Source organism: Sinohyriopsis cumingii, chromosome 16 (genome assembly GCF_028554795.1).
Source record: "Sinohyriopsis cumingii isolate HCF-2022 chromosome 16, ASM2855479v2, whole genome shotgun sequence".
NCBI lineage: Eukaryota > Metazoa > Mollusca > Bivalvia > Unionida > Unionidae > Sinohyriopsis > Sinohyriopsis cumingii.
The window spans coordinates 10,980,158-10,996,964 of NC_142976.1; positions in this window are offsets into that span (position 1 = coordinate 10,980,158).

Genomic DNA, 16,807 nt, shown 5'->3' on the forward strand with positions numbered 1-16,807 from the left:
CAAGTGGATTCAGCATGCTCGCAACGGAGGGGGCGAAAAGACCATCGGAACGTATTCGGTCGATGGCTGGGACTTAGAAAACCCCAAGATCGTGTACGAGTTTAACGGTTGCTTATTTCATGGATGTCCCGTCTGTTACCCTGACCGTGGCACTAAAAATCAGTTTTTGCAACGAACCATGGAAGACTTGTACCAGGACACTTGTCAGCGACGCCTAAAGTTAGAACAGCAAGGATACCAAGTGGTGGAAATGTGGGAACACGAGTACGATCACCGTATGAAAACCGATCCCGAGTTTAAACGCCTCGTGGAAAGTTACCAGTTCATGGACCCGCTGAACCCGAGGGATAGTTTGTACGGAGGAAGGACCAATGCCACCTGTTTGCTGTACCAAGCCGACGAAGAGAAAGGAGAAGAAATCAAATACTTGGACGTGTGTTCGCTGTATCCTTACGTGTGCAAATATTGTCGCTTTCCTGTAGGGCACCCGCAATTGCTGACGGAACACATCGACCTGGTCAACATTCGACAATACGAAGGCTTGATCAAGTGCAAAGTTTTGCCTCCCACGAACCTATACCATCCCGTCTTACCTCACCATTGTCAAGGCAAACTGATGTTTCCCTTGTGCCGTACTTGTGCCGAAACGTGCAACCAAGACCAACCTTGTCAGCACAGCCAGGAAGAACGTGCCTTGACGGGAACCTGGGTCAGCGTAGAATTGTTCAAAGCTATGGACATGGGATACCAACTGTTAGAAGTGTACGAAATTTGCCACTTTCCCAAGACACAACAATACCGCAAGGGTGACCCTACTCAGAAAGGCATTTTCGCAGACTACGTGGATGCCTTTTTGAAACTGAAGCAAGAAGCCAGCGGCTATCCTTCCTGGTGTCACACTCCCGAAGACCAAATACAATTCAAAGAGAAATACTACGAACAAGAAGGCATCTCTTTAGACCACATCGAGAAAAACGAAGGCAGGAGATCGTTTGCCAAAGTGATGTTAAATTGCTTGTGGGGTAAAATGGCACAACTACCGTGTTTACCCAAGACGGAATATTTGACAGAACCTTCCCGCTACTTCCAGATGATTCACGACAAAACCAAATACATGAAACACGTGGACGTCGTTCGAGAGAATTTGATCTTGGTCAATTACGAAGAAGATCTGGACTTTGTACAAGACGACCCTTTTGGAAATGTCATCATTGCGGCTTACGTGACAGCCCATGCTCGCTTAAAATTGTACGAAGCTTTAGAACTGTTAGAAGAACGCGTCCTGTACTTTGACACGGACAGTTGCATTTACATCCATCACCCGATTCAACATCACCCTAACATCGAAGGAGACCGTTTAGGAGCCTGGACAGACGAGCATCCCGACGACAAGATTCTAAGTTTCGTCAGTGGCGGTCCCAAAAATTACGGCTACGAATACCGGGACAAACAAGGAGAAGTGCACACGACGTGCAAAGTGAAAGGACTGACTCTGAATTATCGTACCAGTCGAGTGGTCAACTTTGGGGTATTGAAAGAAGCCTTGCAATCGGGAGAGGATGGAAACTTTAAAGTGACCACCTATCAACCGAACAAAATTGTACGTTTACCCACTCACCACATCGTCAGTCGACCCTTGGAAAAAGTCTATCAAATCGTGTACCAGAAGCGAGTTCGACTTCCCAATCATTTCACCTTACCGTATGGACACGTTGGTATAAAACATTGGTTGTAAGAGGATAGCCACCTACCAGAAAGATGACTTCGCCACAGCAAGAATCGAGTGAGAAACCCGATGAGAACTCCAAGTTCAAACCCTACCATTTTCCAGTCTTCTTACCTGACTATTGTGATTGTGCCCGTCGATTGGACACGTTTCAGAAATGGCCTACGGATAGGGAAGGATTACCTTCTTCGCATGTTTTAGCTAGAACAGGATTTGTCTACTTGGGACCTGAGTCAGGATTGGGATACGAGGTACAGTGTTTCGCTTGCGGACTGAAGTTACGAATGGATCTATGTATCTATAAAGATTCAGCTATTCTGGAACATACTCGATGGTCTCCGCACTGCCCTTACCTTTCTATGGCCTTTCCACTCATTACACTACGGTACAATGTTGACGGTACCTTAGAGACGGTACCTTCCGAAACAAGACATAAAAAACGTAAAAAAGGAAAGATGTACAAGCTGGAGACTGCATTGAGACTAGTATAAAAAGGGGGCTATGGTCAAGATCGATAGTTCATTGTGACTACCAAGACCGAGCGAACAAGATGAATACTTTGAAAAAGACATCGTTTCAGTTTGGGGATTGTAAAAAAGTTGTATCTTCCTCTAGTGTGACTAATACTGGATGGATAAGACCCATGCATTGCGACGGAAAATGTCCGGAAGGAAACTGCGATTGTCCATGTGGTTACCATTGTAATTGCGTAACGGAGTTTGCAGACGAGTGCGATTGTGAGCCTTGCGATGGGACCGATGCTGTACCTTGTGACCTGAGCGATGCCGTAAAGCATCATGGGAACTTTAGTGCCCCTACCCCTGTCATGGAAAGTGATGCTGTGCGTGTCAAACCTGTGGGATGCGAAAGCGATGCTGCTCGTCCTCTTGGACATTTTACTGGGTTTCGTTTTAAAGGGGAATGTCGACCTTCACGTTTACCTCCCTACGGATGTCATCCAGCCCTGAGCAAACTCCTGCCCATTTCACTCAACCCTCATCGAAACGAACCTGTGAAAAACGAATATTCGTTTCCTGTGCGTTTGTCGGAATACTGCGACTTTGAAAATCGTCTTCAATCGTTCAAAGGAAAATGGCCAAAGTATCTGGGAGGACCGACCCCCGAAGAATTAGCCAGAGCCGGATTTTTCTACTTGGGCGAAGGAGATAAAGTCAAGTGCTTCAGTTGCGGTGTGTCACTTCACCACTGGGAACCGCAAGATTCGGCCTTCGTTGAACATGCTCGATGGTCACCGAATTGTCATTACTTACCCTTAGTGGGACCGAGACATTGAAGTAACTTTTTACCATAATCATCTGTTCATGGATACTTTACAAGAGAACATTCGTGCTTTGCCTGTGGAGTTGAGAGAACGCATTTACCGAGAGCTGGTCAAAATACAAGTGAAACGTAAAGAACAATTGCATCCGATACGTCACCGGTGTTTGAACCACTGGTACCTGAAGGCTATACAAGGACTGATTCAATTGAAAGTGTTCCATTGGACAGACATTGATCAACGACCTCCTGGTTATAAAAAGGAATGGTTTGGTATTGACGATTCTATCTACTACATTGTAAACGTACTGCATCGAATTCCAGAGGAAGAGTTAACGTATTACCAACATCTTGAACACAATGTCAACTTGGTGAAAGAGGAAACTTCTGAACGAATTGTAATGTGTAGATTAGTGACTCAACGATTTAAATTCGACACTGAAGTGAAACCATGTTTGTGCAAAGAGTACATTTCTTGTGTCAGACCAAAGAGGATTTAGTATGACCTATTCATGGATACTTTACAAGAGAACATTCGTGCTTTGCCTGTGGAGTTGAGAGAACGCATTTACCGAGAGCTGGTCAAAATACAAGTGAAACGTAAAGAACAATTGCATCCGATACGTCACCAGATCTTTAACCACTGGTACCTGAAGGGTATAAGAGAACTGATTCGTCAGAAATTCTTTCAATGGTCAGACACTGTTCAAAACTTTGAGGTCGCTAATGATCGACATGTTCATGATTATGGTTACTTCGAGATTCACCTAGTGCAATGCATTGAGGAAGACAAGTTAAAGGATTACCAACATATTTTACGTGGAATCTACTTAGAGGAAGAGGAAACACCTAAACGAACTCTGACGTTTCGGTTACAGTATGCAAGATTTAGATTCCCTACTGGAGAACGAAGATCTCTGGCTAGAAAGTACGTCTATTGCATCCGAAAAAAAGAGAATATAAAAACAGGCTGCCATGCCACGGTTTATGTCACATGTCATCCAACAGATTCCGTGGAAGGAACTCAATGACCATATTCAAACCGTGGATCATTACCATCAATTATTACAAGAACTGTATCCATTAAATTTTGGACGACAAGTGGTGTGTGTCTTAGTGACTTGTTTTCTGGGATTTCGTTTACCAGCCGATTCTTTGTGGACTCTTTACGATCAGTACTTACCACCTCCATGGCCTTAAATGGTCACGAAAAACTCCTTTTGTTCAAAGCCTTGCGTTTTCATCTGGATACTTCTCGACCTCAACAGGAAAAAAAGATTCGTGAACTTTTAGCGACCCAAGACGTGTATGACGATGTGTGTGTAGCTTGTGACTTACACCCTCATTGGACAGATGTTCGTGATTGGAAAAAGGGGGGTTTTGAGGCTTGGACCCAAGAAGTGGCCCAGTATGCACAAGAGTTGTTCAAGGAAAAAAGTTACTTTTCAACCTGTGTTAGTGACGGTGCCAGAAGAACCCGTCACCCAGGACAGGACTGTCGTGGACAGGCCTGAAAGACCCTTTCGGGAGGACACTTGTGTGACCTTACCCCCTGTTGAACTGGTTAGAACATTACCCAAAACATGTGGTTGTTGTACAGACACTTGTGTTTATTCCACATTCATCGTTATCATGTGCTTTTATTCTTGTACTTAAGCCTTTGGCTTTTATGTATTTTTGCCTTTCGTATTCATGTTTGAAAAAAAAACATTCAATAAACGTGTTCTGAAAAAAGTATATAAACTCTTGTCTTGTTTGTTTTTCGTGTCACAAGTGACATTTCTCACACCATGGCTACCTCTACTGTCTCTGCTCCCTCTTCCTCTACTGTCAAAGTCATCGACGAACACTTAGATCGTGCCAGTTGGGAGGCTTTGTATCTTCGCCATCCCTTTAACATGCTCATTGCTGGACCTAGCGGTTCAGGCAAAACCGAATTCGTCAAACGTTTGATCGAACATAAACATCATTTGATCGATCGGCCCCCTCAACGGATCGTGTGGTGTTACAAAGAGTGGCAATCGGCATACAGCCTCTTGCGAGAAAGTCAAGGCGATTCCATCGTGTTTGTGGAAGGCATTCCTAAAGAAGACGACGGTATCGTCTCTGACTCCCGTCAAACCCATTTGGTCATTTTCGACGACATGTTAGGAGAAGACGAAGAAGAAATTAAATTGTGGTTCACGCGCAAAGGGCATCACCGTAATGCCAGTGTCGTTTACATCACCCAAAATTTGTTTCAACAAAGTAAAGCCCATCGCACCATCAGTCTCAATGCGCATTACGTGGTCTTGTTTAAAAGCCCTCGAGATAAATCGCAAGTGCAAGTTTTAGCCAAACAGTTAGGAACGCCTTGGCTGACTCAGGCGTACGACGATGCCACTCAAACTCCACACGCCTATTTACTCGTCGATTTGAAACCTACGACCCCCGAGGATTTGCGATTTCGTACCCACTTGTTTCACCACTGGTGCCAAGACGGAGGGCCTGTCCTGTACACGTCTCCGTCCTCGACTTCATTTCACTCCCCATGAAAAAAATCTATAAAAACCTCAGACCCTTTTTCGTCTGTCTCACACAGTGTGAACATGACGTCCCTTCAGTCGCATCTTCCCGTCAAATTGATTCGTGCCTTGTATGGCATCAGCCGAGAAAAAGATCCACAAACACGAGCTCGTGTCTTAGAAGCTAGTCTCAAAGAAGTCTTACGATGGTTCACGGTGACGGCACGTCAATTACTCCAAGGAATCATTCAGATTCCTCATCAAACCCAACGCTTTTTCGATCGAAACAAAGTCGCTTTGGTCCAACTGGCCGATCCCCGCATCGACACTCAAACCAAAAAACAAATCATTTTGAAACCTGGAGGGAGCGGTACTCTAGGAGGGGTCATCATTCGCTCACTCTTAAGATGGGATCCTAATGCCCCCAAAGTTATCCCTAAGACAAAAGTCCAACGAAGCCCCAAGAAGAAAAAGAAAAAGACCAAGTCCCCAAGAAGAACTTCTCCAGTGGCGGGACCCTCCTCTTACCAGACACCACCACCATCACCCCGGAAAAAGAAAAGAAGCCCCAAGAAAAAGAAACAGAGAAAAAGTCCTCAAAAAAAGAAAAGTCCACAGAAGAAAACTAGTCGCAAGAGAGGCACTTCGGCCAGGACGCAACCTTACACTCGCAAGCCACGACCTGCCACAACGTCTTCGGCAGCCTCACGTTTGTCCACTTCTCCGTTGATGTCACCAGGAACTGAAGAGTACTTGGAGACGTTGATTACACCAAGAACTTCTCCGTTGATGACCCCCAAAAGAACTTCCCCAGTGGCAGGACCTTCCAATTTAGCGGCAGTGGCTGCTGCTCACAAAGTACCTTCTCCCAAAATCAAAGTTCAAGAAAGATCGGGCATGTTACAAAGTTTACTGGATTTGTCCAAGCAAGAACTGGCTCGATTTAGTCCGTTACGTACCCCTGCACGACGTGTCATGCCTGTCCTCAAACTGATAAAACGTAAAGACAATCAGTGGCGACGCGTTCCAGTATAAAAAAGACCTGTGACCGAGTAGGGTATCAGTGTTTTTAGGTGCTCCTAAAGACTCAAAGATGTCACCCTCCAGAAAACCCCAAGGAAAGAAAAGAAAAGGACTACCACCACGTTTAGCCAAACATGGGGACCTGTTATCTGTCCTGTCCAAAGCTTCTCCACCCCTACGAAAAAAACTCATTCAAACGGCCTCCAAAGAGGTCATCGATACCGTGTGCGAATGTTGTTTGAACGTTTTGAAAGGCACGATCCCTTTGTCCAAACAGCAGAAACAATGCTTAGGCAAACATCGTCACGTTCTTCGGAAAATGGTTCAAAAGAAAATTCCCATTCGTCAAAAAAAGAAGATGTTGGTCCAACGTGGAGGCATTTTACCTCTCTTGTTAGGCCCCATACTGAAAGGAGTCTTGGGAACCATGTTGGGAGGACTGATGGGAGCAAGATAAAAAGGCCTTCGGAAGTCCCAAGATCTCAGAATTCACCCCTGACAACCCCATGGAAGGACGAAAACTAGCTTTAGTGCCTTACAAACGATGGATGGAATACCATCGGTGGCAAGAACAACGCACCCCGCATTTACCTCCCAATCCCAATTTGAGCGAGATGTCCCAGTTACAACACGAATTGCAATCCTTGCTGGATCGCCAAGATTTGTCCGAAACAGAAAAATCGCAAAAGTACGGTCAACTCTTGCAAAGACTGCAACTCTTTCACCAGAAAGCTTTAGACGAAACAGCTCTACCCACTTTGAAAGATTTTAAGACCTTGATGAAAAGTCCAGCACCATCACCAGTACCAGTACCAGTACCAGTACCACCAGTACCCGTGACCAAGACAGAAAAAGGAAAAGAAGAAGAAGAAGAAGGGTTTCAAACTCCACCAGAAAAAGTACGCAAGTTAACAACACCACCTACCTCCAGAATTGGATGGATTAAAAAGATGATGGCCACCCCTTCTTCCTCACAAGAGAAAAAGAAGGTGAAGACAGAAGTGAAGACAGAAGTGAAACAAGAACCGATATCCCCCGCTCAGACATCCTCCTCTTCGACACCTATTGCTGGCCGCACACGCAAAGCCTTGCAATCCAAGAAAATACCCCAAGAGAAAAAGAGTAGCCTCTTCCAAGAGTGGGTGCCTTATTAACACAGCAATCAACACAAAAAATGGAAAAAGTCTTAGCCAGCATTTACTACGATCCCTCCCATCCTGCAGGTTACGCAGGAGTTCAAAAATTGTATCGTGCTGCCAAAACACGACTGAAAAGTCTCCGTTTACCTCAAGTGCAACGATGGTTACAAGAACAAGCTACCTACACTTTACACAAACCCATTCGACGCAAGTTTGCCAGAAGTCGCACCCGAGTGGAAGGCATCGATCATCAATGGCAAGCCGATTTAGCCGATGTCTCTCATTTGGCCAGCTACAATCGTGGCTACAAATATTTGTTTTGTGTCATCGACGTCTTTTCCAAATTTGCCTGGGTCGTGCCCTTGACTTCCAAATCCAGCAGCGAGTTAGTGCGAGCCCTGCAACGGGTGTTGAAACAAAGCGGTCGTCGCCCTCTTCGATGGCAAACGGACAAAGGCACCGAATTTCTGAACCAAGCTTTCCAAAAAGAATTAAAGAAACGTGACATTCATTTTTTTACCACCGAGAATCCCGAAACCAAAGCCAGCATCGTGGAACGTTTTCAACGCACTTTGAAAGAACGCATGTGGAAATATTTTACGCATCACCACACTCTGAAGTACATCGACATCTTACCGCACCTGGTGCAAGCGTACAACCAATCTTACCATCGAAGCATCGGACGTGCCCCGCAAGACGTGACTCCCGAGAACGAAGTGCTGGTGTTTGAGCGCCTGTTCGGTACGTCCCCGACGAGGGCTGTCCCCAAGAAAAGTGGAGAGTTGGCCGTAGGAGATTGGGTGCGCATTGGCAAAACCAAACGCACTTTCGACAAAGGTTACTTACCTAACTGGACGACCGAATTGTTTCGCGTCACTGGACGAGTACATGGCCGTCATCCTGCCGTCTATAAATTGGAAGACATGAACGGAGAAGTACTCAAAGGAACGTTTTATTTGCCCGAGTTACAACGTGTCACCAAAAAAGAAGACGACGTGTACGACATCGAAAGCATTCTCGAACGCAGAACCCGTAAAGTGGGCAAACGGCGTGTCAAAGAAGTCAAAGTACGTTGGAAAGGATATCCACCCAGTTTCGATTCTTGGATCGACGCTTCGCAAGTCATCGACTATAAAAAGAAGAAGTGACCATCATGCCCTTTCACACATCAGACGCAGCTACGTCGACCAGTCCTTCTTCCCCTAGTTCTTCTGTGCAAGATTTACAAAAACAACCCTTGTGGGTGTGGTGTGGAGAACGTGTGCCTAAAACGCAAATCGTCTTTTTCTGCCAAATCTTCGTGGTGTATTGTGTCATCGGGGCAGCCATCGCCAATTTGAGTTTGCAACAAGGAGACAAACAATTGTGGACCATTTTATTGAGCAGTTGCATCGGTTACCTGCTTCCCAACCCCTCCCTGAAATTCTCCTCGAACGGGAACGTTGTGTCCAGTGCCAGTGCCAGTCACCACTCCAACATCCACAACCAAAACCCCATTTTGGGCGGAGACACGCCTCTGACATCCAGTAACCCCTCGGACAGCCACAGAACTCTGGAATTATGAGTCACCAAAACCAATTTTACTTAACCTTACCCAGTGACAGTTCCATGGAGGTGTTTCCCAACAACACGTTGTGCTGTTACACGGCCAAATTACCTCAAGCCATCCCCTTAGATCACGAAGCCCATTGGGAAGTGGCTTTGGTAGAAATGATTCACCCGACCCAAGTCCTCAATGTCATTGACGATCAAAGTAAATTTACGGTGGAAGTTTATGACGAACCATTGCAAAAGTGGATGAATGACAATAACAAATATCCCCATAAAACAAAAAACAAAGTCAATCCAAATTGGACCGACTATGAGTTGTTCATTCCCTCAGGCTATTATTTTAGTGGTCAACATTTGGTCAGCGCCATAGCCTCCAAGTTTAATGGTGTGTTTGGGGAAGCTTTTAAGACTTTCAAGTCCAAAGCTGTCACCCTGGAATACCACAAAACAGCTCGTCGCTTCCTGATGAAATTTCCTGAGGAAAAAATCATGGGTTTCTATTTTAATGATGAATTGTTTGACATGTTGGGTGGTGACGTAAAGATGAGGAAGAAAGTAGAACAAACACTAAAACAAAAAACCGTCATTTACAGCAACGAGTCTTTTGGCCAGTATTTTCGTGCCCCGGTAGAACTGAACCAAGGACTGAATTTGATCTTTGTGTATTCCGATGTGGTGGAATACAACGTGGTGGGACACACCTCCGTGCCGTTACTGCGTGTCATTCCTTTCAAAGTGGACTCTGCCACAATCGCTGACGAGGAAGGTGGAAACACTTACCACGTCCACCGCGAATTTGTCCATCCTCACTATTTGCCGGTCAGCAAGTCGTATTTGGACACGGTCAACATTACTATAAAAGGAGATTTGGGACAAAATATTCCATTCACCAAAGGAAAAGTCACGGTGAAACTCCATTTTCGAAAACGGTTCTCTCACGACTCGTAAGTAAGTAAGTCATGTATCCAGTGTACCGAGGGGTTGCTCGACAGCGAGGACACGGTTTAGGAGACATGTTAAAATCGGCCTTTCGTTCGGTGGCTCCAGTCTTGAAACCGATGGTGACACGAGGATTGCACGCCTTGAAAGATGCGGCACTGACACAAGGCAAAGAATTTCTCCAAAATGTCATCATCGACAAACAAAACCCTAAAGAAGCCTTCATGAGGGCAGGCAAAAATGTCTTGCTGCAAACGGGCAAAGACATTTTAGGCCGACGAGACACACCTATAAATGCCCTGCACGCTACCGAGTCAAGCATTCAGCAAGGACAAGGCAGAAAGAGACGACGAAGAAGAAAACACTCTTTCACCAGACTTCAAGCGAGAAAGGCCAAAAAAAGAAGAACCGTTCGAGACTTAGACGTTTTCGATTATTGAGACACAGCAACAACAAAAAATGATGCACCGAGAGTCTTGCGCCTGTTCCAAGACGGAACTGGATCTGTTTGCCATGCCCCCCACCATGATGACGATGCAAGAATCCCAATGGGTGGAATTTCATCCCGTCTCCTCATTGACAGCCTCAGCTCCCATCGAGTTTGAAATCAAAGGACAGCCCGAAGATTACATCGATCTGAATAGCAGTTACTTGTACTTGAAAGTCCAAGTTCTAGATAAGGATGATGGTGGAGTAGAAGACACTGAGATTAGAGCTCCCGTCAACAATTTCATGCATTCCTTGTTCAGCTCAGTGGACTTGTACTTGAACAACAAACTGGTCAGCAGCAGCATGGATACTTACCCTTACCGTGCCTACCTGGAAAATCTCTTGACGTACGGACCAGATGCCAAGACAAGTCATCTCAATGCCTGTGTGCTGTGGGTAGATGACGAAGCGGGCAAGTTTAAGATAGCTGACGCAGGTGACAATGACGGCTTTGTGGCAACTCATTGTCGACTCATCCTCCTAAGAAGATGTGCTCCAAACTAGCTAAGCTCAACGAAGCCTACGTGAATTTGCATAGGGTCAGACACAGTCTGATACCGAAGCCAGAAGAAATAGAGAATGTGAGAATGTTAAAAATCACTGAAGACCTGATAGAAGAGCTCTTCAGAGAAGAAATGAACAGGGAGAAAGAAGAATGGACAGAGAAGTACAGACTTCAGAGACAGCAGCAACAGCAGCAACAACAGCAACAGCAGCAGCAACCTGAAGCTGACAGAGGCTTTGTGGATTGTCGTATCGACACCAAAGAATTCTTCTTCTCTTTCCGAAGAAGCAGACCTATCGCCAGAAAGTCTATCCTCAGAGGACATCGCATTCTTAGAAACTAAAAAGAATGCCATAACAAACAAAAAAAACAAAAAAAAACAGCCCTTTTCAGGGCTACCCAATACTCTAGAAAAGAAATAACGATCGATTTGCCAATGTGTGAAGGTAGAGTAGTGTGAAAATAAACACTAACTCTTTCTTAAAAATTTTGAGGGTATGTGTTTGTGTGATTGTGTTTGTAAGTGATAAAGTAGGTTGGTGTGGATAGTAGATTAAAATGATGTTTGTTTTTTTTGGGGGGGGGCTGTTTGAGGTGTATATTTGGGGTTAGATTGGATTGCTTTGCGTATGTGGATAGTCTATTGAAGTGATGGGTAGCATAAAAAAGTGAGCGAGTGTTTCTTTTAGGTCCGCGCGTTGTTGTTTTTTTTGGTCATGATCTAGGTAAGATGAATTTTATGTTATTAGGGGGATGTTTTCCTTCACGTCCGCGCTTTCAGTATAAATTGAAACTCGTTCGGCAGTCCAGCTACCCTTGTTGATTGATCAACACAGCCAGAAAAATGACTAGCAGAATAGTGAAACTGTTAGAACTCCAGATGCACCTGGAATATGCCAGGCGGATAGTAAACGAACTATCAGCGGAGGCTATAGTAGAAGAAGCAAGAATAAAGAAGGAAGAAGAGGAGAAAAGACAGAGGGAAGAGGAGGAAAAGAAAAGAGAAGAGATGATGTCGTTTAATATTCCTGAAACAGAGGATTGGGGTGCTGAAGCGAATCATCCTCCCTCTGCGCTCCCCAGAAGAAAGGTGAAAGAAGACTGGGGAAGAAGATGCGTGTGCGGCGCCAGGCCAGGAAGGTGCAACCATTAGATAGGTGCATCTGGAGTTTAAAAAAACAGCCCTTTTCAGGGCTACCCAATAGTCTAGAAAAGAAATAACGATAGATTTGCCAATGTGTGTAGGTAGAGTAGTGTGTATATAAAAACTAACTCTTTTTTAAGATAGTGTGAGGGTATGAGTTTGTGTGTTTGTGTGTTTGTGTTTGTAAGAGCTAAGGTATGTTTGTGTGAATAGTAGATTATGGGTTTCTTAGCGTATGTGAAGAATAAAGTTAGGGTTTTATTACATGAAATGAGAAATTAGGGGGATGTTTTCCTTCACGTCCGCGCGTTGTTGGGTCATGATCTAGGTAAGATCAATTTTATGTTTTTAGGGGATGTTTTCCTTCACGTTCGCGCTTTGAGTATAAAACTAACAGTGTTGGCCATTGGAACCCATTCTACGGAATAAGCAAACAAGAAGATGCCAGCAGCTTCAGCTTTATACAATGATCTTATGGGAAGTTGGTATTGGATGGTAGATGGATTGAGTGTAGTAGAAAGGGTTGAACAGGAATGGAGGTATGCAGTGACAAAAGACTTCGTCTCAAGACAAGTAACCAGCCTCCACTTATCCGTAAATATTGTAAAAGAAATGATACAGGATGAGGAGAAGAGAATCAGAGGTTTAATTAACCCACCGTATGTCAAAGTGGGTAAGTTAAAAGAAGCGATAGATCATGTGACGAGTGCAAGGTGCTTTCTAGAAGACATTGTAGAATGGACAGATTGGTGTTTCGCGAAGTGGGGGTTAGAAAAACTTAAGAAAGCTGAAGAACTAATGAGGAATGTGTTGACCGAAGAGGTCAAGAAGATCAAAGAAAAGTGGTTAAAGGAAAGAAAAGAAGAAGAAAATAGAAAAAAAAGGGATGAATTCGAAAAACTGAACACAAACTGGATGAAAATCCAAGAGAAGTTCCGGGCCATGGGCCACCCGGACTGGTTGCCGGAAACAGAAAAGAAAAAGAAGAAAGGAATGATGGACAAAATAAGAGGATGGTGGAAGAAGTTAAGAAGTTAAAAGAAGAAGAAAAAACCCAAAGGCCCTTTTCAGGGCCCCCATATTTCTCGAAAAGAGATAGCCTTTCCATTGCCTACCCCTTTTTTAAAAAATTTAAAGAAAAAAAATCCCATGTTAAATTCCCCTTGTCCGTAGAGTGACCCACGATTTATTGCCATGTTAAATTCCCCTTGTCCGTAGAGTGACCCACGATTTATTGCCATGTTAAATCCCCTTGTCCGTACAGTGCCCCACGATTTTTCTCCATGTTAAATTTCCATTGTCCGTAGAGTGCCCCAAGGGTGTTTTTAATGGTAATTCCCATTGTCCGTAGGGTGCCCCCCTTCACTACTGGTAAAGGCTTCCTTAACGAAACAGGAAATAAGAAACATTTTGGTTCAGTATTTGGTAGAAAAGAATGTTTTGGATAAAAGTGCTTTGATTTCGATCAGTACGTCTGTATCAGACTCCGACATACAAATTAAGGAATTAGAATTAAAATACAAAATGGAATTGGAGTTGAGGAAGCTGTAACTTCAGAAATAAGAAAGAGAAAAACAAATGCAGTTACAATATGAGAAAGAGAGGAGAGAGAGAGAGAGAAACAGGAAGGATAGAAAGAAACAGGAAAGATAGAAAGAAAAACAAATGCATTTACAAGCGGAAGAAAAAGAGAGAGAGAAAGGCAAATGCAGTTACAAAAAGAACAAATGCATTTACAAGCGGAAGAAAGAGAAAAAGAAAAACAAATGCAATTACAAAAAGAACAAATGCAAAAGGAAGAAAGAGAAAGAAAGACAAATGCAGTTACATAAAGAACAAATACAGTTACAGAAAGAGCAAATGCATTTTCAGTTGGAGAAAGGGAAGCAAGAGAGAGAATATCAGTGTAAAATGAAAGAAATGGAACTGGCAGGTGAAAACACATTCATACTTCAAATCCAAATTTAAGTTTTGATCTCGCAAAGAGTATTAGAAATGTTGCACCCTTTCAGAGAAAAAAATGTAGACAAATACTTTGCTCGTTTTGAAAAAGTTGCTGAAAACAATGTGTACTCACTGGTAAGGCTAGTGATATTTCCAATTCACTGTCAGTTCACCAAAGTAACTATGATGTAGTTAAAGAATACATCCTAGGGGGTTATGAGATAGTCCCTGAAGCTTATCGGCAAAAATTCAGAAACTATAAAAAAGAATCTGGAGAAACTCATATTGAATTTGCTAGAGAAAAAGAGCCGTTGTTTGATTGATGCTGCTTAGCCAAGAAAGCTGAACGAGATCATGAAAGTCTCAAACAACTTATATTACTTGAAGATTTCAGAAACTGTGTCAATAGTGACATTAAGTCTTACCTTGACGAGCATCAGACTGAAACCTTGGAAAATACTGCTGATGAGTCTTCTTTAACTAATAAAGTTCCTTTTGTAAATAAGACTTATACTCAATAGTCTTCTGGCAAAAACGTATTTCAGCCTAATACAAGCCCTTCTAAAACCCAAATTGGCACAACTTCTAAAAATCAAACTTCAGAGAAGCTTGATTCAAGATCCTTGTCTCTTCCTACGTGTACCTATTGCAAGAAAAAGGACACGTTATTTCTGATTGCTACAAATTGAAACATAGGCATCAGAATCAAGACAGACCTATTCCAAACGCCCTTATTTCTAAGAGGTCGAGGTCACGGTCATGTATTGAAAGCAATACATTTGTTGGGTCTAATACACCTGTCTGATTGTATTATGGAGAATTATGAGCCATTCATATCGAAGGGTTTTATATCACTCTTGGGTGAGTCGGCCAATCCTATCCATATTAATATTTTAAGGGACACAGGAGCTTCTCCGAGTCTCTTATTGTCAGGTACTTTGCGTTTTTCTGAGAAATCTTCTTCTAATGAGTGTTCTTATTCAGGGAGTAGAGTGCGGCTTTGTCAATGTTCCTCTCCATTGTGTAAATTTGTCATCTGACTTAGTCTCAGGACCAGTGACAGTCGGAACAGTATTTTTTACCTGTTGAGGGCATTCATTTATTACTAGGCAAAGACCTAGCTTGAGACAAGGTTGTGTTTAATCCACTTGTAACTGACAAGCCTTGCTTGGATCAGAAAGTAGGTCCAATTGAAAAAGAATTCCCTGATTTATTTCCAGCTTGTGCAGTTACCAGAGCTATGGCAAAGAAAGCTCTTGAGAATGACGTAGATAAGGAAAGTATTCCTTTAGCTGACACATGTACTGGTCACTCTTTTCATGAGGTCACTTTCACTCTTTGTTTGGATCAATCAGAAGGTATTGATAACAGTGATCCGCTTTTAACGACTTATTCTCTTTATTCTAATCAGGGTGATAAACGACAATCACTTGTCGTCGAACAGGAAAAAGATTGTGGGATCTCCTGTTTGTATCAAAGGGCCATTAGTGAAACTGAAGCTACTGACGATCCTATGTTATTTCATTAAAAATGGAATTCTTATGAGAAAATAGAGACGACCCCAGGTACCTGCTGATAACGGATGGTCAGTGAACTATCAGATTTTAGTTCAAAAACCTTAACGACAGGAAATACTTAGTCTGGCCCATTAAACTCCATTGGCTGGTCATTTAGGAATCAATAAAACTTATCACAAGATTTTGAATCACATCTACTGGCCAAAAATCAAAAGTGATGTTGGTAAATACTGTAGATCTTGTTATACCTGTCAAATGGTAGGAAAACCAAATTAGAAAATTCCCAAGGCTCATCTACAACCTATTCCTGCCTTTGGCGAACCATTTAGTAGAATTATGGTAGATTATGTTGGTCCCTTATCTAAGACCAAGTCAGGTAACCAATACCTGTTGATCATTATGTGTGAGTCAACAAGCTTTCCAGAGGCAATTCCTTTGAGGAATATTAAAACTTTGATAAAGTTTTTTTAAAACTCAATTTGGCATTCACAAATCTGCCCAATCGGGTCATGGGTCAGATTTTATGTCTAGAACTTTCCAGCCTATTCTGCTTGAATTTGGCATTCCGCAATTGAAGTCAAAAGTGAAATTATGGTTTAACAGAACTATAATGGAGAACTTTTTGAGTCGGTAATAATGGAGTTCTGTCTCTCTCGCTTATTCTTCAAATTTTTCTTCAGAATAGATATCATGGCCCTTACAACGTTAGGAAGAAAATGAATGAGTTAAATAATAATATTAGTGCTCCTGTGACCTAAATAAATTATAGGAGTACCATTATATTGAAAGAGATAGCCAGGTTAAACATGCAATTAATTTAGTTGTACCTGTCCTACTCAGTGAAGATATAAGTGAAGGAATATCATCGGATTCTACTGACACTGGAGTGACAAATCTTCGGAATTCAGAAATTATGAAAGATCTGGACCAGAAACTTTCACATTTCCAAGAGCAAGAAAGAAATTGACTTAAACAGCTATTATTTGAATATGAGCATTTATTTCCAGACGTTCCTACAAGCATGAACAAAATTTTTCATGACGTTGAA